This window comes from Triticum urartu, chromosome 7 (genome assembly GCF_003073215.2).
Source record: "Triticum urartu cultivar G1812 chromosome 7, Tu2.1, whole genome shotgun sequence".
NCBI lineage: Eukaryota > Viridiplantae > Streptophyta > Magnoliopsida > Poales > Poaceae > Triticum > Triticum urartu.
The window spans coordinates 211,793,696-211,818,033 of NC_053028.1; the positions used below are offsets into that span (position 1 = coordinate 211,793,696).

Below are 24,338 nucleotides of genomic sequence, written 5' to 3' on the forward strand. Positions count from 1 at the left end.
AAGTAAAACAACTTAAACATGTTTTTGAAAGTTTAAAATTTGAATTAGACCTGATTTGAATTCAAATTTCGTTTGATCGTAACTTGAGTTTCGTAACTCCGTTTGAGTTGATTCTTTTTGCAAATCGAAGCTCTTGACCTAAACTTTATGATAAGGCCAAATTCACATAATTTTGGTACTGTTAGAAATTGTTTTATGTTGCAAGAGTTAATTGCTTGGTTTTGATGTTTTCCGAATTGTCTTCCTCGTTCTTTCCGATCTTTTGAGTGATTGCTTATGTGTGGTTACTATTGATTGCTTAAAATAGATTGACCGGAGTGTGATGAGTAGAACTATCAAGAGTTTTGAGTGCGCATCATCTTCATCAACATTGCAGGCAAGTTCACACTTTGATCATATTCATTTCATACCCAGTTTTTATGCATTAGTTTCAACCCTCAAACATTGCATGAGTAGGATTGATAACATGTGGGTATTGGGAAGTAGTTGATGAGATAGGAACCTACAGCCCTGCATTCAAACCTTGGGAGTTACTTTTACATTATGCTTATATTGCCATGCTATGCTCGTAGACGTGGATTGGGTTTGAGAGTATTCATGACAGATGTGAGATTGTTAATTAATGGTTTACTTAAGGTGGCAACTTTAACACACATCTGAGTGGATTGAGGCACCTGGGTATTCCAGCGATTGCCTGTTTAGGCACCTGGGTATTCCAGCGATTGCCTGTTTTTTATGGACCGCCACCCAGGCTCAAAGGGATCATGAGATTATTCATACTAGAAACCTCCGTGTGCAGCCACAAGCTACTATGGGCTCTATCATAGTTGATTAAGTCGTGTGAACTCTTACAGTGGTAGACTAGCAGATGTAGGGGAAAGTAGGTGTAACGGTCTACCCGATCATAAGGTGCTAGCGCTTCTGAAAGACTATGTCTCGGTCATCCGTTTCTCAAACACCATGTAGTGCGAGAATCCCAACGGAGGAGATCGAGTCTTGGGGGGAAAAGTGCGCAAACCTCTGCAGAGTGTATACACTAATCATGGTTAGCTGTGTCCCCAGTTATGGACATTTTGAGTATCTAGTACTTGGATTATCATGTGAATCTCATCATGTTACCTTAAATTAATTTTGTTGGGTTTTAATGATGATGCTTAATTGGGATTGAGAGGGTGTCTACACTCTCAATGTTTAACAACCACCATGATAGTTAAATAAAATGTATTCCTTTGCAGTAGGGAAAATTGGCTTTTCGCAAAAACATATAACCATAGAGATTTTCCACCAGCCATATATGCATGTAGTGATAGCCATCGTTCATCATTCTCTATGGTGTGAATTTACCAGTACATTCAATGTACTGACCCTTATGGCTGCAACGTATCATGTTGCAGGAATCTTACGACGAGTAAGTGATACGTTAGGGTTATGATTTCTACACTCAACTTTGCCGTTGGTGTTGATGGGAATCCACAACCTTGTTGTTACTTCCACTATTTGGATTCAGGCAATAGTATTTACGTTACTTTATACATGTGATTTACCTCTGTTATAAATCCTCGAGTACTGTGTGTGTCAGCATACCGATTCAGGGATGACACTTAAGCACAGAGACTTGATCCATTCAGGTCGGGTCACTACATCAAGATTCACAAAGTTTCCGTGAGCATGAACAAAGTTCAAGGAGCTCCCCCACTTCAACAATGCTTGTCTCTCTCACTTTCACTTTCCTTTTTGAAAAGTTTTAGGTTCCCCTCTTTATTTTTTGGTTTTTAAACTATATAAAAGCACTCAACAGAAATACATGACCCTCTAAAACTTCCGGGTTGTCTCCCTAGCAATGCTTTCTTTGAAGCCATTAAGCTAGGCATAAAGTGCTCAAGTAATGAATCCACCTGGATCCCAAGGTATGTCAAAGCCAATTTTAATTAACAATGATTTGTAATTTAGTAGTGAGCACTAAGTAACATATCTATACCTACTAATAAAGCAAGGTGTGTTTCGCCAATTGTTTCATCTGTTCACCGCCGAAAAGATTTTTTTATCCGAGGTGGTACTAAATTCTTATGCGTTTGTCTACTAGAAAAAGAATTTTCGTACATGGGCCGCGCGCTGTGGCCCAGCGAAGCCAGCCCACTTATTTTTCTGCCCACGCAGCTGGTGAAATTCTATTTTCCGCACAGGGCGACAAATAGTCAGAGTTTCACACAGGACAACCAATAATACGCTGGCCCATTTTTCTTTTTTCTGTGTTTTACTTCTATTTTTGTTCTCATTTCCCTATATCTTTTTTCACTTCCAAGTTTATTTTTCTTTTAAAATTTAGTTCGTAAATATAAAATTCTCCAAAAACATTCAGAATTAAAAAAACAAATTTTGGAAAATGTTCAGAATTCCAAAACTTTGTTGCTATTTTGAAAAGTGTTTGGAACTTTAAAAAGTTTCCCATTTTTTAAATAATATTGCTTTTCAAAATTGTTCGAGATTTCCAAAAAGGAAATGGCATTTTAAAAAATGCTCTGAATTCAAAAAATATTATTATTTTAGTGAAATTTTCAAAATAAAAAATAATGTTAGTATATAAAACATACACATTTTCTAAAATCTATTTTTGTTCTCATTTCCCTATATCTTTTTTCACTTCCAAGTTTATATTTCTTTTAAAATTTAGTTCGTAAATATAAAATTCTCAAAAAACATTCAGAATTAAAAAAACAAATTTTGGAAAATGTTCATAATTCCAAAACTTTGTTGCTATTTTGAAAAGTGTTTGGAACTTTTAAAAGTTTCCCATTTTTTAAATAATACTGTTTTTCAAAATTGTTCGAGATTTCCAAAAAGAAAATGGCATTTTAAAAAATGCTCCGAATTCAAAAAATATTATTATTTTAGTGAAATTTTCAAAATAAAAAATAATATTAGTATATAAAACATACACATTTTCTAAAAATCTTATGAATTTTCAACACATGTTCCTGTTTTAAAAAAAATATTCACAAATTCAAATAATGTTCATGTTTTTATAATAAAAAATTGGTGTTTTAAAAAATTGTGAATTTTAAAATACATTCCCTTCCATATTTTGTTCGCGTTTTTTCAAAAGTGTACATAATTTTCAAAAAATTGTTCAGGATTTAAAATATTGTTCATGTTTCCTAGAATATTCAGAAACTATATACCTTGAAATCCCCTCGATTGAAAGGATTGAAAGGAAGAGTATATTGAATAACTCATGGGTCTTCTCTCGCGTACGATGACGTAACAAAACTCTTAAATGCCCTCAATCAATGAATGGAAAAATAGCGGATTGATTCCTTCACACACGGCGAAACCGAGAAACTATATGTTCCTTTTTGTGTGCACGCAGGGTTTTTCTTGCACATATAATTCTCATTGACTTTAAATGCATACTATTTTATCTCCCGTTGCAACGCACAGGCATATGTGCTAATATCATGTAATGACGAAGTCTAACTCTCTTCCTTTGCATCGGCATGTCATAAAAGAACAATTCATGCACACAAAGTAAAGGCCAATGCATAGTATAAACAGTTTCTTGCAAATTTATCATGTTGGAAACATAGAGAGGCGGAGATGTAGTTCCTCTCTCATAATAATTGCAAGTAGGAGCAGCAAGCACATGCATATTATATCTATCAAAATCATCATGTGTAATAGTAAAACACAACCCATCAATATAATCCTTAATAAGGGCAAACTTCTCCGATATAGTGTAGTCGGGAGAATTCAAAAAGATAATAGGACTATCATGCGTGGGTGCAATAGCAACAATTTCATGTTTAACATAAGGAATTATAGCAAGTTCATCTCCATAAGCATAATTCATATTGGCATCTTGGCCACAAGCATAGCTAGCATCATCAAAAAGGGATATTTCAAAAGAATCAACGGGATCATAATAGTTATCATAGCAATCATCCTTCGGTAAGCACGAAGGGACATTAAACAATGTATGAGTTGAAGGGTTACTCTCATTAGAAGGTGGGCACGGGTAGCTAATCCGTTCTTCTTCCTTTTGTTCTTCGCTCTCCTCATCATCTTTTTCATCCAATGAGCTCACAGTTTCATCAATTTCTTCTTCCATAGACTCCTGCAAAATATTAATCTTTTCTTGGACAGCGGAGACTCTCAATAAAACCATCAATATCAGAATTGAATTCATAATTCTCATAGCAATATTTAAGTATAGCAAAAATTTCAGGTCTGTAAACACCATCATCAAGATTTTCACACTCTTTAAACAAAGATTCAATTTCATAAGCACCCATAAAAGCAACGAATTCTTCTATTTGTTCCACATCATAGTAATCATATATGCCATTAGCATAAGAAGCCAAGGTTTTATCATCATTAAATTTGCATGAACAGGAAAGGTGTGGAGCCTTCATCCTAGAGCAACAAGTATAATCATATCTCAAGCATAGTTCCTGAGCATACCAATGCAACATATGAATTAGATCCCATAATAGTTTCCCTTTTGAGTCAAGTGATAATTCCTAAAGTATTCATGTTGATCCAACGTGTCTCCCATTACATAATTGAATGGGGTCTTCTCAGGATTATCAAAGTAGTACATAAATTTTTCACATAACCAGCATCGAGGGTTTTAGGAGGTTCGCCATCTCCATGAGTATCAAGTACACCTAATTTTTTTTAGTATTTCGTGTTCCATATCCATAACTAAAGATAGAGAACAACTTAGAACAGCAAATAAGATCTACTTAGTGATAAAGCAAACAAGCACACACGAGAATATTCACCCCACACTATGACTCCCCGGCAACGGCACCAGAAAAAGGTCTTGATAACCCACAAGTATAGGGGATCAATTGTAGCCTCTTTAGATAAGTAATAGTGTCGAACCCAATGAGGAGCTAAAGGTAGAACAAATATTCCCTCAAGTTCTATCGACCACCGATACAACTCTACGCATGCTTAACGTTCGCTTTACCAAGAACAAGTATGAAACTAGAAGTACTTTGTAGGTGTTGTTGGATAGGTTTGCAAGATAAATACACAACTAAATTAGTTTCAGGAGAGAGCTTTTTGTCACAAGAAAGTTACTTGTCCCTAGACAATCGATAACTAGACCGGTAATCGTTATTGCAATTTTATTTGAGGGAGAGGCATAAGCTAACATACTTTCTCCACTTGGATCATATGCACTTATGATTGGAACTCTAGCAAGCATCCGCAACTACTAAAGATCACTAAGGTAAAACCCAACCATAGCATTAAAGTATCAAGTCCTCTTTACTCCCATATGCAAACAACCTACTTACTCGGGTATGTGCTTCTGTCACTCACGCCACACACCATAAGCAAATCATGAACGTATTGCAACACCCTACAGTGGGGATCCCTCATGCTTGCGCGACATGGAGAACACCATAGGACAACACCAATAATAAAACATGCAACTCAAACCAATCACGATCATCAATTAACCATAGGACAAAACGGATCTACTCAAACATCATAGGATAACCATACATCATTGGAAAATATTATATAAAGTTGAGCACCATTTTTAAGTAGAGATTACAGCGGGTAAATAGGGGTTACACCGCTGCATAGAGGGGGGAGAGTTGGTGATGAAGGCGGTGAAGTTGTTGGTGAAGATTGCGGTGACGATGATGGCCCCGGTGGCACTCCGGTGCCACCGGAAGCGAGGGGGAGAGAGCCCCCTCCTTCTTCTTCTTCCTTGACCTTCTCCCTAGATGGGAGAAGGGGTTCCCCTCTGGTCCATGGTCTCCATGGCGTGGGAGGGGCGAGAGCCCCTTCGAGATTGGATCTGTCTCTTTGTTTCTGCGTTTCAGATTCTGCTCTTTCACTGTTTCTTAAATTCCCAGAGATCCGTAACTCCGATTGGGCTGAATTTTGGACACGATCTCTATCCGGATATTAGCTTTCTTGTTGAGAAAGAAGGGCACCGACTGCCTTACGGGGTGGCCATGAGGGCCCAGGGCGCTCCTGACCCCCTGGGGCGCGCCTCCCTGCCTCGTGGCCCCCTCGGGCATCATCTCGTGTTGATTCTTCTTTCCAAAAATCACATATATTCCAAAAAAAATCTCTGTCAGTTTTTATCCCGTTTGGACTACGTTTGATATGGATTTTCTGCGAAACAAAAAACATGCAACAAACAGGAACTGACACTGGGCACTGGATCAATATGTTAGTCCCAAAAATAGTATAAAAAGTTGCCAAAAGTATATGAAAGTTGTATAATATTGGCATGGAACAGTAAAAAATTATAGAAACGATGGTGACGTATTAGCTACAAATGATCCCCTATCTCTACTCTTAAGGGACGACTTGGTAGTCTCCGTTCCACGGTTTATTTTCGTCCCTGCTCCCACCTCCCAGGTAGTCCCCTCCATGCCAAAAAAATAAATCAAACCAACCCACGTTACTAGGGAGCGATGCCTCCAGGTACTTCCCTCCACGCCAAAAAAATGGACGAAAAATAAACCGACGAAAGAAAACCAGCGAAAAAATCATCTTGGTCTGGCAACATGTGAATGAGAAAGCGAAGCCTCCAGGTGCCCCCGAGCGATGCCACATCAGATACCTTCACCGTCACCCTCGCACATCAAGCCCGCACCCTCGCACTCTCAGTCGCCGCCGCCCTCACCCTCGCAGTCGCTGCCGATCCCCTTCCCCCATCGTCCTCCCTCAAGCGCTCGCCGCAACGACCGTGAGTGTGGCTGCTCCTCGCCCGTTCTCTGGCAACCGTCCCCTCCCCGCTACCTCCGCCATCGCCGGATAGAATAAGGTGGGTTCAACCAGTAGAGCCCTGGGCGAGATCGCGTGCGAGTGGACGGAGCAGGCGCTGGTGGTCCTGGTGAACCATGGGCGGAGTCAGAGTAGAGAGTTGGGGTGTAGGAGATGAGGAGAATGGGGTAGGCTTCATGATGGAAGGAGATACGACGGCAAAGAATGTGGAGGTCGGGTGTTACATGGAGGCGCATGGTGAGCACCACACGCAGATGTTCCTCTTAGCTTCCTACCTCTTCCCTGCTGCCCTAATTTCCCCCTACGACTCAATCATGCCTCAAGCTACTCTCTAATTTTTGGAATTTGCATTGTGGTATATTCTGAATTCTTGTTTGATTACAATGAAAGAAGTGGAAGAGGATCTGCAATTGTGTCGGGGTAAACTTTAGTGATGTTGTTGTTTCTTTTAAAGATCTTCTTTCTTTCAGCACTACAAACTTCCCAAGCAAATTCGTGTGATTTATTTATTTGATTCATAGGTTGTAATCTATTTGAGGTCTGATTGTGCTTTCCTGATCTAACTTACAGTGCAAGTAGTCCATTTAACACCAGTTTAGAAGAAAAAACTATATTCATCCAGGTGATGCCATTCATTTGCTAAGTGCTTCTGAATTTTTGTTGTTCTAATGCATTTGCTTCTGAATTATGACATGTGGATTTGTTTTTTAATCTGTTTATGTGCAAGGTCATGTAAGGAGAGCAAGGATCCTTGGGAGATGCTACTCTAATTTTTTGCCATTTAGATGACACTATTAATCACAATCTTGTTATGGCTGAAACAATTGCCTTGCATCATAATTTTTTGAGTTAATTAACAGGGATATAATGCCAAATACTTGGAGCACACTTTATTATTAGTATAATGCAGATTGATTGTGCAATTTGTGAGTAAGAGCACATTTAGATGGAAGTGGTGGTAAGAGAATAGGAGTACTAAATATGTTATGTGTGTTTTGTACAAAACTATTTCCCTTCTGTTCCATGTTTTGGTCATATGCAATCATCCACCACATCAGTATCGCTAGCTGCACGATTTGATCTATTTTCATGATGCTCAATTGGAATCTCTCTGCATTTTGTCGAAAAATGGCTGTGTAAGCTTTTGATTAACCTGTAATAGTTAGCTTGTCTTGTATCTATTTGATCAGTTTTTCCAAAAAGTACGAACACACACATTGTATAAATTTTACATGGATTTACATGATGGGCAAGCAGCCTTAGTCTCCTGCCTCTTCCACTTTCATATGGTATATATAGTTTTAAATTCAGTTTAACATGAATCTTGATAATACTTTGTTGAAGTCGAAGTAGGAATTAGGGCCAGGTAGAATTAAATTGCAACTATTAGCGTAATTAGCATTGATACCTCTGTCAGAGGTATTCTAAGGATTTGGCATCAAGCACTAATTATGAAGATTCAGTTTTCATTGTGCCCACTTGACGTTGTCAGCGATATCCTTTATGCCTTACAATCCATGTTGTTGTATTCTTTCCTACCACATCCATTGTGTTGTTTTGTTATGCTAAATTAACCACAGGATCGGGAGTATGCTGTCAGCAAGATCCTTTATGCCTTATAATTCAGGTTGTTGTATTCTTTCCTACCACGTCCATTGTGTTCTTTTGTTATGCTAAATTAACCACTGGATCAGGGGGACAGCCACCCAGTAACTCTTCCTTATCTTCCCTCTCCTCTCTTAAACTTTCTATGGTTCTTGGTTTGATTCTCAAAGAGCTCGAACTCGTCTTGAGTTTTTGATTATGACCTGCCCTATTTTGTTGGTACAGATTACTGTACTAATGTCTTGTGTAGCAAATATTTACTAAGATGGGATAATAGGTATACTAGTTTTCTAATTCATGACTTCATGTGATTTCTTCCTAGTCTATGTCAAGTCAAGTTATTTTTGTTCTGAATAATTTACCAACACAGTGCAGGTTCATGTGCATAGCAAGTGTTAAAAAAGTCTCAATTATCTGCATGGTATATCTATTTATTATTTTTTCCAAAATGAAGTGAGGTATGGTCCGGATCAATGAACTCGAGAGGCGGCAATGGATCCCTAGGTTTTTCGGTTTCTGAAAGAGAAATTTGTTTTGGCTTTTTTCTACACGCATACCGTTAGTAATGGAGAATCATGTGCAGGAAGTGAGATTTGAGAAGCACTAGGGTGCGACAATGGAGGAAGTAAAATATATGTCGGAGATGGCCATGATGGCATGAATATGAACCGTCCGGTTCTGAGGGGCATCGAGAACATCATCAGAGCCCCTCAACAGCACCTGGTTCTGAGCAAGAGGGGGCCGATCAGCATGTTTGTGAGATGTTCTTCCATGTAGTTAACTACTATTCAAACCTTGGTTTTCTGGAAAGTCAATGCATTTTTAATAGTAACTGATTTGTGATTCTTCCATGTTTTTGGCTTAGGTGCATATTTTCACATGACTCGTGCGCGGAGCTAGCGGGTCTGAGGATTGAGCTCGTGCCCAAGCAGTAGAGCGAGGGATACTTATGAAACATATATGTTGTGCCAATGCATCGTTAGGTGAACATCTTTCTATTTCACAGGTGATTTACTTTCTTGACTTGGTGTGGCATCTGTAATTGCACAAGTGTGTTGGGTCATATTGAAATAGTGTGGATAGATCAATTTTGTTTATTCAGATGTGTCATAAATTGTCATATTGAAAGTTAGGAGGCTCACTCATGTAGTTTTAAAATAGCAAGTAGGTCTCCTTGGTATACTCAATACCCGACAGTGTTTGCAATGCAATAGTTGGTCAAATACTGGACCTGGATGTTATACTCATGTAGGAGTTTACGTCTATTGCTACCTCTTGAGCATTGCGTTGGTTTTCCCTTAAAGAGGAAAGGGTGATGCAGCAAAGTAGCATAAGTATTTCCTCAGTTTTGAGAACCAAGGTATCAATCCAGTAGGAGGCCACACGCAAGTCCCTCGTACCTACACAAACAAATAAGAACCTCGCAACCAACGCGGTAAAGGGGTTGTCAATCCCTTCACGGTCACTTACGAGAGTGAGATCTGATAGAGATGATAAGATAATATTTTTGGTATTTTTATGATAAACATTAAAAGTAAAGATTCCAAAATAAAAGGTAATAGAAATAACTTGTTGGCGGAAGATTAATATAATGGAGAATAGACCTGGGGGCCATAGGTTTCACTAGTGGCTTCTCTCAAGATAGCATAAGTATTACGGTGGGTGAACAAAGTACTGTCGAGCAATTGATAAAAAAGCGAATAATTATGAGAATATCTAGGCATGATCATGTATATAGGCATCACGTCCGTGACAAGTAGTGTAACATCCCAAAATTCTAAATTTTGGAATGTTATAAACAAATAGATAGATTTGATTGATTGTTTGATTGATTGTCTGAAAGTGAGTGAAATTCGAAACTTTTTGAAAGTTAAATGAGAGGGAATAAAAGGACTTTCCCAAACTTTCACCTTTTTTCTTTTGATCCCCGAGAATTCAAATTCTTTTCATCACAAAACCCTGGAGAGAAGATGACATGACTTCTTCCATTTATTTAAATGACATGGGGTGTTGAAAATATTTGAATTTCATTTGGAAAATATTTTTCAATTCATAAACTTCATGCAACTCAATGATTTTCATGAGAGAAGATAAAATGACTTCTTCAAATTATGAAATATGAGTTGGGAGTTTCAAAGATCACATTTAAATTCCTTTTTGAATTTATTTTCAATTTGGAGTTATTTGAGTTTATTCAAATTATTTTTCTCCAAAAATAAAATATATGGAAAATAGGGTAACATGATTCCCTACATTAGAAAATTGGAGAAAAATTAATTTGAAATCATTTTGGTATTTTTAAAATGTTTTTTGGTGGATTTTATTAGAGTAGGAGCACTTTGAATTATTTGATTTTGTGTGGATTTTATTTGATTATTAAAATGTCCATGTTGTAGAAAATCTTTTTCTGAAAATTTTGATATATTATATGCCTATATAATATTTTATTTATTTTTGCTTTTATTATTTTATTTGTCTGGAAAACGTTTTATTAAAAAACTTTCCCGACTGGGCCGGCCCAGCCCAGCGCCAGGCCACGGCCCAGCTCCTCCTTCCCCATGCTCGGGACGAAGTCCCGAGCCAGTACGCGCCGCCGCCGTTGTCCCATGGCCGGACTCCGCGCCGCCCTTGCCCCTTCCGCACGCCATCGCCCCTCCTTCTTATAAATCCGGCCCCGCCCGGCCCTCTCTCCTCTACCCGCCTCGCCGCGCCACCCCGTCTCGCAGCCGCCGCCCCGCAGATCCGCCGCCGCCGCGCGCAGTGCCTCGCCGCCGCTCGCTGCTGCTGCACCGCCACCGCGCCGCTCCGCCACGCGCGCCTCCGCCACCCCGGATGGCCGCCGCCTCGCCCCGCTCGCCGGAGCCGCCGGCCCTCGCCGGAGCTCAAACAGATCCGCCGCCGCCGGTTTATTTCGGCCGAACCGGTAACCACCCCGGTTTATTCTCGGTTTAGTTCGGGTTTTTTTTAAAAAAACCTAGATCGTTTTTTTATAAAACCGATTTTCTTTTAGAAGGATCTATTTAGAGAACGTTCGCTGGTTAGGTATAGAAAACGAACGTTCGCCTTTTAGTTTTTTTTCTTTTTCTGTTAAATTTTGGCCAGGGACCTAGTGTGATACTTTATTTACATTAATGTCCCTGTTCTTCAAACAAGCTAACTTTTTACTCGTTTAGTCCAAATCCAACGAAACCAACGCCCACTTCTTCGTTATGATCTCCTCTATCCAGTAATCCAACTCAAACATGTTTTTGAAAAGTTTAAAATTTGAATTAGATCAGATTTGAATTCAAACTTCGTTTGATCATAACTTGAGTTTCGTAGCTCCGTTTGAGTTTGATTCTTTTTGCAAATCGAAGCTCTTGACCTAAACTTTCTGATAAGGCCAAATTCACTTAATTTTGGTACTGTTAGGAATTGTTTTATGTTGCAAGAGTTATTTGCTTGGTTTTGATGTTTCCGAATCGTCTTCTTCGTTCTTTCTGATCTTTTGAGTGATTGCTTATGTGTGGTTACTATTGTTTGCTTACGATAGATTGACCGGAGTGAGACGAGTAGATCTATCAAGAGTTTTGAGTGCGAATCATCTTCATCAACATTGCGGGCAAGTTCACACTTTGATCATATCCCCTTTCATACCCAGTTTTTATGCATTAGTTTCACCCTCAAACATTGCATGAGTAGGATTGATAACATGTGGGTATTGGGAAGTAGTTGATGAGGTAGGAACCTATTGCCCTCCATTCAAACCTTGGGAGTTACTATTACATTATGCTTACATTGCCATGCTATGCTCGTAGACGTGGATTGGGTTTGAGAGTATTTCATGACAGATGTGAGATTGTTAATTAATGGTTCAACTTAAGGTGGCAACTTTAATACACATCTGGGTGGATTGCTAGGGGCACCATGGGGATATACCAGTGGACTTGCCCGGACACCTGGGGAAATACCAGTGTTGTCCTAGGAGATCCCGGGGATATATCATGTGATCATCCTACAGTCCGCCACCCAGGCTCAAAGGGATCATAAGATTATTCATGCTAGAAACTTCCGTGTGCAGCCACAAGCTATTATGGGCTCTAGCATAGTTGATTAAGTCGTGTGAACTCTTACAGTGGTAGACTAGCAGATGTAGGGGTTGTAGGTGGAACGGTCTACCCATCGTAAGGTGCAAACGCTTCTGAAAGACTATGTCTCGGTCATCCGTTTCTCAAACACCTTGTAGTGCGAGAAATCCAACGGAGGAGATCGGGTCTTGTGGGGAAAAGCGCGCAAACCTCTGCAGCGTGTACAAACTAATCATGATTAGCCGTGTCTCCGGTTATGGACATCTTGAGTCTCTGGTACTTGGATTATCCTGTTGATCTCATCATGTTACTTTAAATTAAGTTTGTTGGGTTTAATGATGTTATTTAATTGGGATTGAGAATGCTGTCAACCATTCTCAATGTTTAACAACCACCATGATAGTTAAATAAAATTTATTCCTTTGTAGTAGGGAAAAATTGGCTTTTCGCAAAAACCTTATAGCCATAGAGCCTTTCCACCAGCCAAATATGCATGTAGTGATAGTCTTTATTCATCATTATCTTCTGGTGTGAATTTGCCAGTACATTTAATGTACTGACTCTTTGTGGCTGCAACGTCTCATGTTGCAGGAATCTTACGACGAGTAAGTGATACGTTAGGGTTATGATTTCTACACTCAACTTTGCCGTTGGTGTTGATGGGAATCCACAACCTTGTTACTTCCGCTATTTTGGATTGAGGTAATAGTATTTTATGTTACTTTTACATGTGATTTACCTTTGTTATAAATCCTCGAGTACTATGTGTGTCAGCATACCGATTCAGGGATGACACTTAAGCACAGAGACTTGATCCACTCGGGTCGGGTCGCTACAAGTAGACCGACTCCTGCCTGCATCTACTACTATTACTCCACACATTGACCACTATCCAGCATGCATCTAGAGTATTAAGTTCATAAGAACAGAGTAACGCATTAGGTAAGATGACATGATGTAGAGGGATAAACTCAAGCAATATGATATAAACCCCATCTTTTTATCCTCGATGGCAACAATACAGTACATGTCCTTTCCCTTTCTGTCACTGGGATCGAGCACCGCAAGTTTGAACCCAAAGCTAAGCACTTCTCCCATTGCAAAAAAAGATCAATCTAGTAGGCCAAACCAAACTAATAATTCGAAGAGACTTACAAAGATAACCAATCATACATAAAAGATTTAAGAGAAGAATCAAATATTGTTCATAGATAGACTTGATCATAAACCCACAATTCATCGGATCTCGACAAACACACCGCAAAAAGAGTTACATCAAATAGATCTCCAAGAAGATCAAGGAGAACTTTGTATTGAGATCCAAAGAGAGAGAAGAAGCCATCTAGCTAATAACTATGGACCCGAAGGTCTGAAGTAAACTACTCACACATCATCGAAGGGGCCATGGAGTTAATGTAGAGGCCTTCCATGATCGATGCCCCCTCCGGCGGAGCTTCGGAAAAGGCCCCAAGATGGGATCTCTTGGGTACAGAAGGTTGAAGCGGTGGAAATATGGTTTCGCGGTGCTCCTGGATGTTTTTGGGGTATATGAACATATATAGGAGGAAGAAGTAGGTTGGTTGAGCCACAAGGGGCCCATGAGGGGGAGGGCGCGCCCAGGGGGGTAGGCGCGCCCCCTGCCTCGTGGCCTCCTCGTTGGTTGCTTGACGTCCACTCCAAGTCCTCTAGATCACGTTTGTTCCAAAAATCACGCTCCCGAAGGTTTCATTTCGTTTGGACTCCGTTTGATATTCCTTTTCTGCGAAACACTGAAATAGGCAAAAAAAAACAACAATTTGCACTGGGCCTTCGGTTAATAGGTTAGTCCCAAAAATAATATAAAAGTGTAAAATAAAGCCCATTAAACATCCAAAACAGAATATATAATAGCTTGGAACAATAAAAAATTATAGATACGTTGGAGACGTATTAAGCATCCCCAAGTTTAATTCCTGCTCGTCCTCGAGTAGGTAAATGATAAAAACAGATTTTTTTGATGTGGAATGCTTTCTAGCATATTCTTCAATGTAATTTTCTCTATTGTGGCATGATTATTCAGATCCGAAAGATTCAAGATAAAAGTTTAATCTTGACATAAAAATAATAATAGTCCAAGCATGTTAACCAAGCAATTATGTCTTATCAAAATAACATAGCCAAATAAAACTTATCCCTACAAAATCATATAGTTTGGCCATGCTTCATTTTCATCACACAAAATGCCCTCATCATGCACAACCCCGATGACAAGCCAAGAAATTATTTCATACTTAGCCTTTTCAAACTCTTTCAAATTTTACGCAATATATGAGCGCGAACCATGGACATAGCACTATGGGTGGAATAGAATATAATGATTGAGGTTGTGTGAGAAGACAAAAAAGGAGAAAGTTTCACATTGACGCGGCTAATCAATGGGCTATGAAGATGCCCACCGATTGATGTCAATGCAAGGAGTAGGGATTGCCATGCAACAGATGCACTAGAGCTACAAATATATGAAAGCTCATCAAAGAAACTAAGTGGGTGTGCATCCAACTTGCTTGCTCACGAAGACCTAGGGCAATTGAGGAAGCCCATCATTGGAATATACAAGCCAAGTTCTATAATGTAAAATTCCCACTAGTATATGAAAGTGACAAAATAAGAGACTCTCTATCATGAAGATCATGGTGCTACTTTGAAGCACAAGTGTGGAAAAAGGATAGTAACATTGTCCCTTCTCTCTTTTTCTCTCATTTTTTTATTTGGGCCTGCTTTTCTCTTTTTATGGCCTCTCTTTTTTGTTCATTTTTTGTCCGGAGTCTCATCCGACTTGTGGGGGAATCATAGTCTCCATCATCCTTTCCTCACTTGGGACAATGCTCTAATGATAATCATCACACTTTTATTTACTTACAACTCAAGAATTACAACTCGATACTTAGAACAAAATATAACTCTATGTGTATGCCTCCGGCGGTGTACCGGGATATGCGATGAATCAAGAGTGACATTTATGAAAATTAAGCATGGTGGCTTTGCCACAAATACAATGGCAACTACATGATCATGCAAGGCAATATGACAATGATGATGCGTGTCATAATAAATGGAACAGTGGAAAGTTGCATGGAAATATATCTCGGAATGGCTATGGAAATGCCATAATAGGTAGGTATGGTGGCTGTTTTGAGGAAGATATAAGGAGGCTTATGTGTGATAGAACATATCATATCACGGGGTTTGGATGCACCGGCGAAGTTTGCATCAACTCTCAAGGTGAGAAAGGGCAATGCACGGTACCTAAGAGGCTAGCAATGATGGAAGGGTGAGAGTGCGTATAATCCATGGACTCAACATTAGTCATAAAGAACTCACATACTTATTGCAAAAATCTACAGGTCATCAAAACCAAGCACTACACGCATGCTCCTAGGGGGATAGATTGGTAAGAAAAGACCATCAATCGTCCCCGACCGCCACTCATAAGGAAAGCAATCAAAGAACACCTCATGTTTCAAATTTGTCACACAAAGTTTACCATACGTGCATGCTACGAGACTTGCAAACTTCAACACAAGTATTTCTCAATTTCACAATTACTCAACTAGCACACCTCTAATATTACCACCTTTATATCTCAAAACAACTATCAAGCATCCAACTTCTCTTAGTATTTAAAATTTATAACCAAGGCAAATTACCATGCTGTTCTAAAGGATTATCAAAATAATATAAATGAAGCATGAGAGATCAATTATTTCTATAAAATAGTACCACCGTCGTGTTCTAAAAGATATAAGCTAAGCATTAGAGCAAAATTATGTAGCTCAAAAGATATAAGTGAAGCACATAGAGTATTCTAATGAATTCCGATTCATGTGTGTCTCTCCCAAAAGGTGTGTATAGCAAAGATGATTGTGGTAAACTAAAAATCAAAGACTCAAATCATACAAGACGCTCCAAGCAAAACACATATCATGTGGTGAATAAAAATATAGCTCCAAGTGAAGTTACCGATGGACGAAGACGAAAGAGGGGATGCCTTCCGGGGCATCCCCAAGATTAGGATTTTGGTTGTCCTTGGATTTTACCTTGGGGTGCCTTGGGCATCCCCAATCTTAGGCTCTTGCCACCCTTTATTCCATAATCCATCAAATCTTCACCCAAAACTTGAAAACTTCACAACACAAAACTTAAACAAAAAATCTCATGATCTCCGTTAGTAAAATAAAACAAACCACCACTTAAGGTACTGTAATGAACTCATTCTTTATTTATATTGGTGTTAAACCTACTGTATTCCAACTTTTCTATGGTTCATAAACTCTATTACTAGCCATAGATTCATCAAAATAAGCAAACAACACACGAAAAACAGAATCTGTCAAAAACAGAACAATCTGTAGTAATCTGTAGGTTTCGAATATTTATGGAACTCAAAAAATTCTAAAATAAATTTCTAGACGTGAGGAATTTATCTATTAATCATCTTCAAAAATAATTAACTAAATATCACTCTCCAGTAAAAAATGGCAGCAAATCTCGTGAGCGCTAAAGTTTTTGTTTTTTTACAGCAAGATCGCAAAGACTTTCCCCAAGTCTTCCCAAAGGTTCTACTTGGCACAAACACTAATTAAAAGCATAAAACCACATCTACACATAGGATAGATGAATTATTTATTACTAAACAGAATCAAAAAGCAAGAAACAAAAATAAAATTGGGTTGCCTCTCAACAAGCGTTATCGTTTAACGCCCCTGGCTAGGCATAAAAGCAAGGATAGATCTAGGTATTATCATGTTTGGTATGCAATCCATAAGTGGCTCTCATAATAGATTCACAAGATAATTTAATTTTATTTCTGGGAAAGTGTTCAATGCCCTTCGTTAATGGAAATTGGAATCTAATATTCCCTTCCTTCATATCAATAATTGCACCAACCGTTCTAAGGAAAGGTCTACCAAGAATAATACGACATGTAGGATCGCAATCTATATCAAGGACAATGAAATCTATGGGCACATAATTCCTATTTGCAACAATAAGAACATCATTAATTCTTCCCATAGGTTTCTTAATGGTGGAGTCCCCAAGATGCAAGTTTAAAGAACAATCATCAATTTCACGGAAACCTAGCAAATCACACAAAGTTTTAGGAATCGTGGAAACACTAGCACCCAAATCACACAAAGCATAGCATTCATGATCTTTAATTTTAATTTTAATAGTAGGTTCCCACTCATCATAAAGTTTTCTAGGGATAGAAACTTCCAATTCAAGCTTTTCTTCATAAGATTGCATTAACGCATCAATGATATGTTTAGTAAAAGATTTATTTTGACTATAAGCATGCGGAGAATTTAGCACGGATTGCAACAAGGAAATACAATCTATCAAAGAGAAATTATCATAATTAAATTCCTTGAAATCCAATATAGTGGGTTCATTGCTACTTAAAGTTTTGACCTCTACAATCCCACTTTTATCAATTTTTGCATCAAGATCTAAAAGCTCCGAATCATTGGTACACCTTTTAACTAAAGTTGACTCATCTCCAGTCCCATCATTATCAAGGTTCATATTGCAAAACAAAGATTTAATAGGGGACACATCAAGAACTTTTAGATCTTCATCATTATTATCATGGGAACTAGAAGAACACGCTTTCACAAAGCAATCTTTTTTAGCATGCATCTTAGCGGTTCTTTCTTTGCACTCATCAATGAAAATTCTCATAGCTTTGAGAGACTCATTAATATCATGCTTAGGTGGAATAGATCTAAGTTTCAAAGAATCAACATCAAGAGAATTATATCCACGTTCGTAGCCAACTCATCAATCTTAGACAATTTTTCTTCAATCAAAGCATTGAAACTATTTTGCGAACTAATAAATTCTTTACTAGTAGATTCAAAATCAGAGGGCATCTTATTATAATTTCCATAAGAATTGTTGTAGGAATTACCATAATTATTAGAGGAATTACTAGGAAACGGCCTAGGATTAAAATTACCTCTATACGCGTTATTACCAAAATTGTTCCTACCAACAAAATTCACATCCATAGATTCATCATTATTCTCAATCAAATTAGACAAAGGCATATCATTAGGATCAGAAGAAACACTCTTATGATCAAACAATTTCATAAGTTCGTCCATCTTTCCACTCAAAACATTGATTTCTTCTATAGCGTGGACCTTTTTATTAGTAGATCTTTCAGTATGCCATTGAGAATAATTAACCATAATATTATCTAGGAGTTTAGTAGCTTCTCCTAAAGTGATTTGCATAAAAGTGCCTCCCGCGGCCGAATCTAAAAGATTTCTAGAAGCAAAATTCAATCCGGCATAATTTTTTTGTATAATCATCCAAAGATTCAAACCATGTGTAGGGCAATTACGTATCATTAATTTCATCCTCTCCCAAGCTTGTGCAACATGTTCATGATCAAGTTTCTTAAAATTCATAATATCGTTTCTAAGAGTTATGATCTTAGCGGGAGGAAAATACTTAGAGATAAAAGCATCTTTGCACTTATTCCATGAATTGATACTATTTTTAGGCAAAGACGAAAACAAAATTTTAGCACGATCTCTAAGCGAAAACGGGAATAGCTTCAATTTAGCAATATCATTATCCACATCTTTCTTCTTTTGCATATCACACAAATCAACAAACACTACTGGAAACAGGGAATTTGCCATCAGCCAGCTCTTTGCCATCTGCCAGCTGATGGCAAAGAACGTCTTTGCCATCTGTTTATAAAAAACAGATGGCAAAGAACTGACAGACGGCAAAGAACATGGTTGCCATCAGCCAATTCTTTGCCATCTGCTAGTGCATGGCAAATAATCTTTGCCATCTGCCAGCAGATGGCAAAGAGGTTGGCAAATCCTATGGCCGTCAAGCATGTAACGGCGTACCAGCCCCACCTCTTTGCCATCTGCCAGCAGACGACAAAGATTCTTTGCCATCTGCTGGCAGATGGCAAAGAGATGGGGTTATTTTTTTCCAGGTAAAAAAACTGTGGGGTTATCCCCTCCCTCTCTCCCCACCCATCCAGGTAAAAAAAGACGTTCGCATCTCATCCACACACCACCACCTACCTCCTCTCTCTCCGCCTCCTGCGCCCCTTCCTCCCACCCCCATCCCCATCCCGCTTCGCCTTCCCCCACCACCCTGACCTCCTCAACCACTACCTCCCCGCCGACCCCTTCTTCGCCCCGCCCCCATCCCCTCCCCACACGCCTTCCTCTTGCACGACCTCACTGACCGCGTCGCCGTGCTCGAGCTCGCGGCCCGCGTGGCCGCCCCGCAACCGGCGCGCCGCAAGTACACCTACGCGGCCACGGAGCCCGGCGGCCGGAAGGTCAAGTGGACGGTGGAGGAGAAGCCACACGGCGGGGGCCGGGCGCTCAAGTGGGAGGCGGAGCTCGCCTCCCCCAACGACGACGGATTCGACCGCAAGTGGAGGTGGGAGGCCAAGTCCAAGGGCGGCACCGGAGGCAAGACCAAGACCAAGTGGGGCACCGAGATCAAGGGCAAAGGCTCGCTCGAGCCATGGTCACATGCCTACACCTGGGAGGAGGACTTCACCGCCTCCGACGACGACGAGGATGAGCTGGAGGTCGAGGAGCGTAGGCTGGAGAAGCCCAAGAAGATCAAGGCCGTCGCCAAGGACAAGGAGGTTGACAAGAAGAAGAAGCCGGCGAGGACGTGCGTCCAGATCGAGGAGATCCCCGAGGACAACACCGCCGGCTGCGACGCCATCCGCAAGGTACGGTACTCAGCACAAAAGATGAGATTTTTGCGGGGGTTTGGGTTCTGTGGCCCGATCTGAACGAAATGTGTGATTTCCAGTAGAATTTCCAATAGAACCAAGTTACCTCTCGCTGGATTTGAGAGAAAATTTGGAATTTTAGAGGATGCTAGTGTCCACACTCTAGATCTGTGCTTAGTACTGGCTACAAATTGGCTGAACTCTGCTCTAAATGATATCAGCTTGAGGATTCTGCTCCCTTGCAATGGACTACTGTCATATGTGTACTGACCGCCTGACATTTGTCTCTCTTTCTGATGATGCAGGCCTTTGCCATGGGGAACGGCAAGGGGAAGGCCAAGGAGCTGTCGCCGCAGGATGCCGCGCTGCTCATCCAGATGAACTACAGGGCGCACCTCGCCCACCACTCCTAGGTGCTCAGCTGCCTGCGCGATCTCGCCGTCGCCAAGGCCAAGCTCAAGGAGCTCCGGTCCCTCTTCTACAACCTCTCCTACAGGCGCCGCCTCTCGCACGACCACGAGGAGTGCCAGAGGTTCTCCGAGAAGATCATTGTCCTGCTCCTCACCGTCGAAGCGCTCGAGGTGAGCTCTGTCATGGCCTGTTTACGATTGCCGATTGCTGATTGCCATTGCTGTGCTGTGGATATGAAATTCAGTTACTGCATACAGTGGTTAACACTACTAGTCGTCAAACCCGTGCGATGCACGGGCTAGTCTTTCTACTATATTTTACCATAAGAATTGGCTTTTTTGGGCATTTAATCCATATATAGCAATAAGTGATGTCCTAACCAACAGATCCTAAGAATGAACCTTTTCTAAATTATGATTTTCTAGTGCAACGTGTACGCTACTGACCAACAGGTCAAATGGAAAGCACTTTATTCTCTGCATCATATACTCACGCCGGTGTAAAGAACCAAAGGGTTCATAGTTCACATATATAGACTATATAGAGGAATCATCTTCCTCAACAAATTCTTTGAGAGTTTGACCTATGTCTCTCTCACCGTAAGAATATCAAAAAAATAATCTTTTAGAGCACGTGCCTCGGGGAAAGTGAAAAATGAATACTGAAACTGGTTTGTCACATGCATTATATTTGGTTTAATTTAAAAGTATATAATTCAGATCAATCTGGATATTTTCTGCATGCATTACATAGTACAGGGCCAGGTAGTAAGCATTCCGATCAACAAAAAATGTCGTAAGATAGATAATTTGAACGTACAGACCTTATACAAATAGTAGGTATGAAAGAAAAGAGAGAGACAACATAGTGGTAGAACATGGATAGAGCAGATTTGGAGAAGTGCGATGATCATCTCGTATTACCTTTCCTCCTATAGTCCCCTTCAGAACGAAAATAATTACAGTATATGTGCTAAGTTAATCCATAAAAAAGGTAAAACAAAAAGAACTATACAAAAGCCAGATTCAGGTATTGCTTTCGAAAAATCTTTAAGCAATGCAACTTACAAAAACAACCATATATTTATCATTGATATTGTTAGTAAAAATTTATCATATATTTCAAAGTTCTCATAGCATCACTGCAAGATGCGAAACCATTTGCAGACATCTTATTATTTATCAAAAGCACAGTTTCTTTTTTTTTGCAGGAATTCTATGCTATTTAGTTTCATAACGTTTTGTAATATGAAACTGCCAAAATAAAACTTAGGCACCACAAATTGGGAAAAGCTCAATATTTTTATTTACAATATATTGTTGCTTATTAACCTCAATCAGCCAAAACAGGTACCAGTGAACACATCCTTATTAAATAGGCATATGATGTGTAATTTCATAAGCGTCTCTAAATATGAAACCGCCGAAATAGGATAACCAAGAAAAACTCGTATAGCTCAGAAAGAACGGGCTGCTAATTGCACACCTCGCCCATCTCATATTCACATATATATGGACTACACAGATACATCATTAATGATATTACAATCAGGTTACAAAAGAACTACTATGTACAGAAGATATCCTACCATCTATATGAGGCTTGGCGTGGACGTCAAGATGAGTGGCAGCTGATGCGGAATTATTAGAAGAGCAGTCGATGCAGCTGGTCATACTCTCACTCAGTATTTCTATGTATCAATATTATGTTGCTAATTATCCCCAATCTGCAGTCAATAGGTATCAGATGAACACTTGCTTATTTATAGAGCTGCAGGTAGGAATCAGTTAAGAGCAGTCGATGCAGCTGGTCATGCTCTATTTAACCTGTAGTTGTCAGAAAAAAATAGTTGTTGTCACATGTGATTCACAGAAAGTTACTGGACATATTTTGTCGGTGCAAAAATTGAATTTGGAGTAGCTTGACCAGCTCGATGTTGACAACTGAAAGGATGCTCCTTCTTGTGATGTTGCTTGTCTAGACATCAAGTTTAATTTATAAGCTCACCAGATCTGACCTGATGATCTCGATTAGATATCCATATGTTGTAGGTGAAAATATTCAGGATTTAATCCTTGGAAAGAAGAACACTATCACATGATAGTATAGAAAACAAATTGAACCCGATCCAAAGTCATGGTAGATTCAAGGGAAGAAAGAAATTCAGAACAAAAGATTATGAGAAAACGAACCTCATCTAGATGAGAAAACAAACCTTAACAAAACAATTGTGATGCAATACACTCCTTGAGCACATCGTATCGACGCCCGAACTTGCTTGCACAATTTGAGAGCAACATGAATTGTTCCTGGGGCTAAGGAGACCATGGAGACTACATGGCCCGTTGTTGCTTCAGGTTGTTTTCTTAAAGGAGAGAGAAAGAGACGTGGAGAAGGTAGATACTTTTGGGGTGTCCTTGGCTTGTACGTGAAAGGACTGTGAGCCTTATCTCTTTCGGCTTCTTCTCCTTTTAAGTGTTTTTGTATATCCTTTCATGTTTTTTTCTAACTTATCTTCACGGTTGTTGATAGGGAGTATCTCACTCGGCTTCTATTTCTTCTACAGCCGTGAAAACTGCGAGTCTTCTAAAAAAAGATAGTTTGTTATTTGTGGGCCGTTCAAGAAGTTTTTTCTGGCTGATTTTTTCTTGGTCAAGATTTCAGCCAAGGATTACATGGATTAGATAGAACGACTCTTATTTTCTGATTAATGTGTAATTTGTTGGGAGTCTATATATAATTAGTATAGCTATAGATAGATACATATAGATAGATAGATAGATGTATACAAAATTACAAATAAAATACAATATATTATGTTCTCTATCATAGTCATATCAGGTATACTGAATAGTGTACATTAAATCTTGATTATATAGCAATATATGTTTCATACTGTCACAGTAATTATAGAAAGTATACTCCCCAAAATCAATCCATTGATTGCCATGAGCTTCATAGTATTTCAACCTTATCAGATCAAACTAACACATGGTGTGCTATAGAAAATACTTCTAGATCTGACATAAATAGCTGAGTGGCTGAGTGAATAGTTTACCTGAAGCTGGAGAGACTGATCCCAGTAGCGCACACTCCAAAAGTTGATGCTGGTGACTGCATGCATCTTCTGCCCTTTGTAGCAGCCATTTATCTATAGATGCTGCTAAAATCACATCCCTGGTAATGCTCCTTTCCTCAACTCCACCATAATGTACGGATGGTTATGAATACAGTGGTGCAGACCTCTCTGCATCTAAACTTGAGCACACCTTTTGCACGAAACGTTTTCTAAAATAGTCCCCACCATTGACATCAGAATCCATAACGTGTTGGTTCATGATCATCTCCACGTGCTTGCCTCTGCTCAGTCTAGGAGATTCAGAAACAAAGAGCACATGAGAGCATGCTCAACTTCCAATTCCTTTTTTATGTGAACATAATGACCTATACCATGGTAGTTCGATCAGTGAGAAACTAATAGATGACATGCTCCTTTGCATCAAGTGTTCACCAGTTCATTAATAATGGGACCAATTTATTCTGCTGTCCAAAGATGTAAAAAACTGTAACCGGATATATGATATATGGCATCCAAGATTGCAGGTGAGTATATTCGGGAATTAATCCTTGGAGTGAACAACACAATGATAGGACATGATAGAAAACAAATTGAACTCGGACATCATAATAATCTTCACATTTTAGTTGCATCATAATAATCTTCTTCTAGT

General features: G+C 39.4%; 1 long non-coding RNA gene and 1 pseudogene across 2 annotated transcripts; both read left to right on the forward strand.

Annotated features, from left to right (window-relative positions):
• Positions 1-6,575: 6,575 nt before the first annotated feature.
• LOC125524295 lies at positions 6,576-9,483 on the forward strand. Of its 2 annotated transcripts, XR_007290654.1 has the most exons (4): positions 6,576-6,993; positions 7,327-7,378; positions 7,484-9,134; positions 9,227-9,483. It is a non-coding gene; the product is annotated as an uncharacterized LOC125524295 (long non-coding RNA). The 2 variants fall into 2 exon arrangements; XR_007290653.1 differs by having other exon boundaries at positions 7,327-9,134.
• A 9,917-nt stretch (positions 9,484-19,400) lies between these two features.
• On the forward strand, positions 19,401-20,945 carry LOC125518684 (annotated as a pseudogene).
• Positions 20,946-24,338: the final 3,393 nt, after the last annotated feature.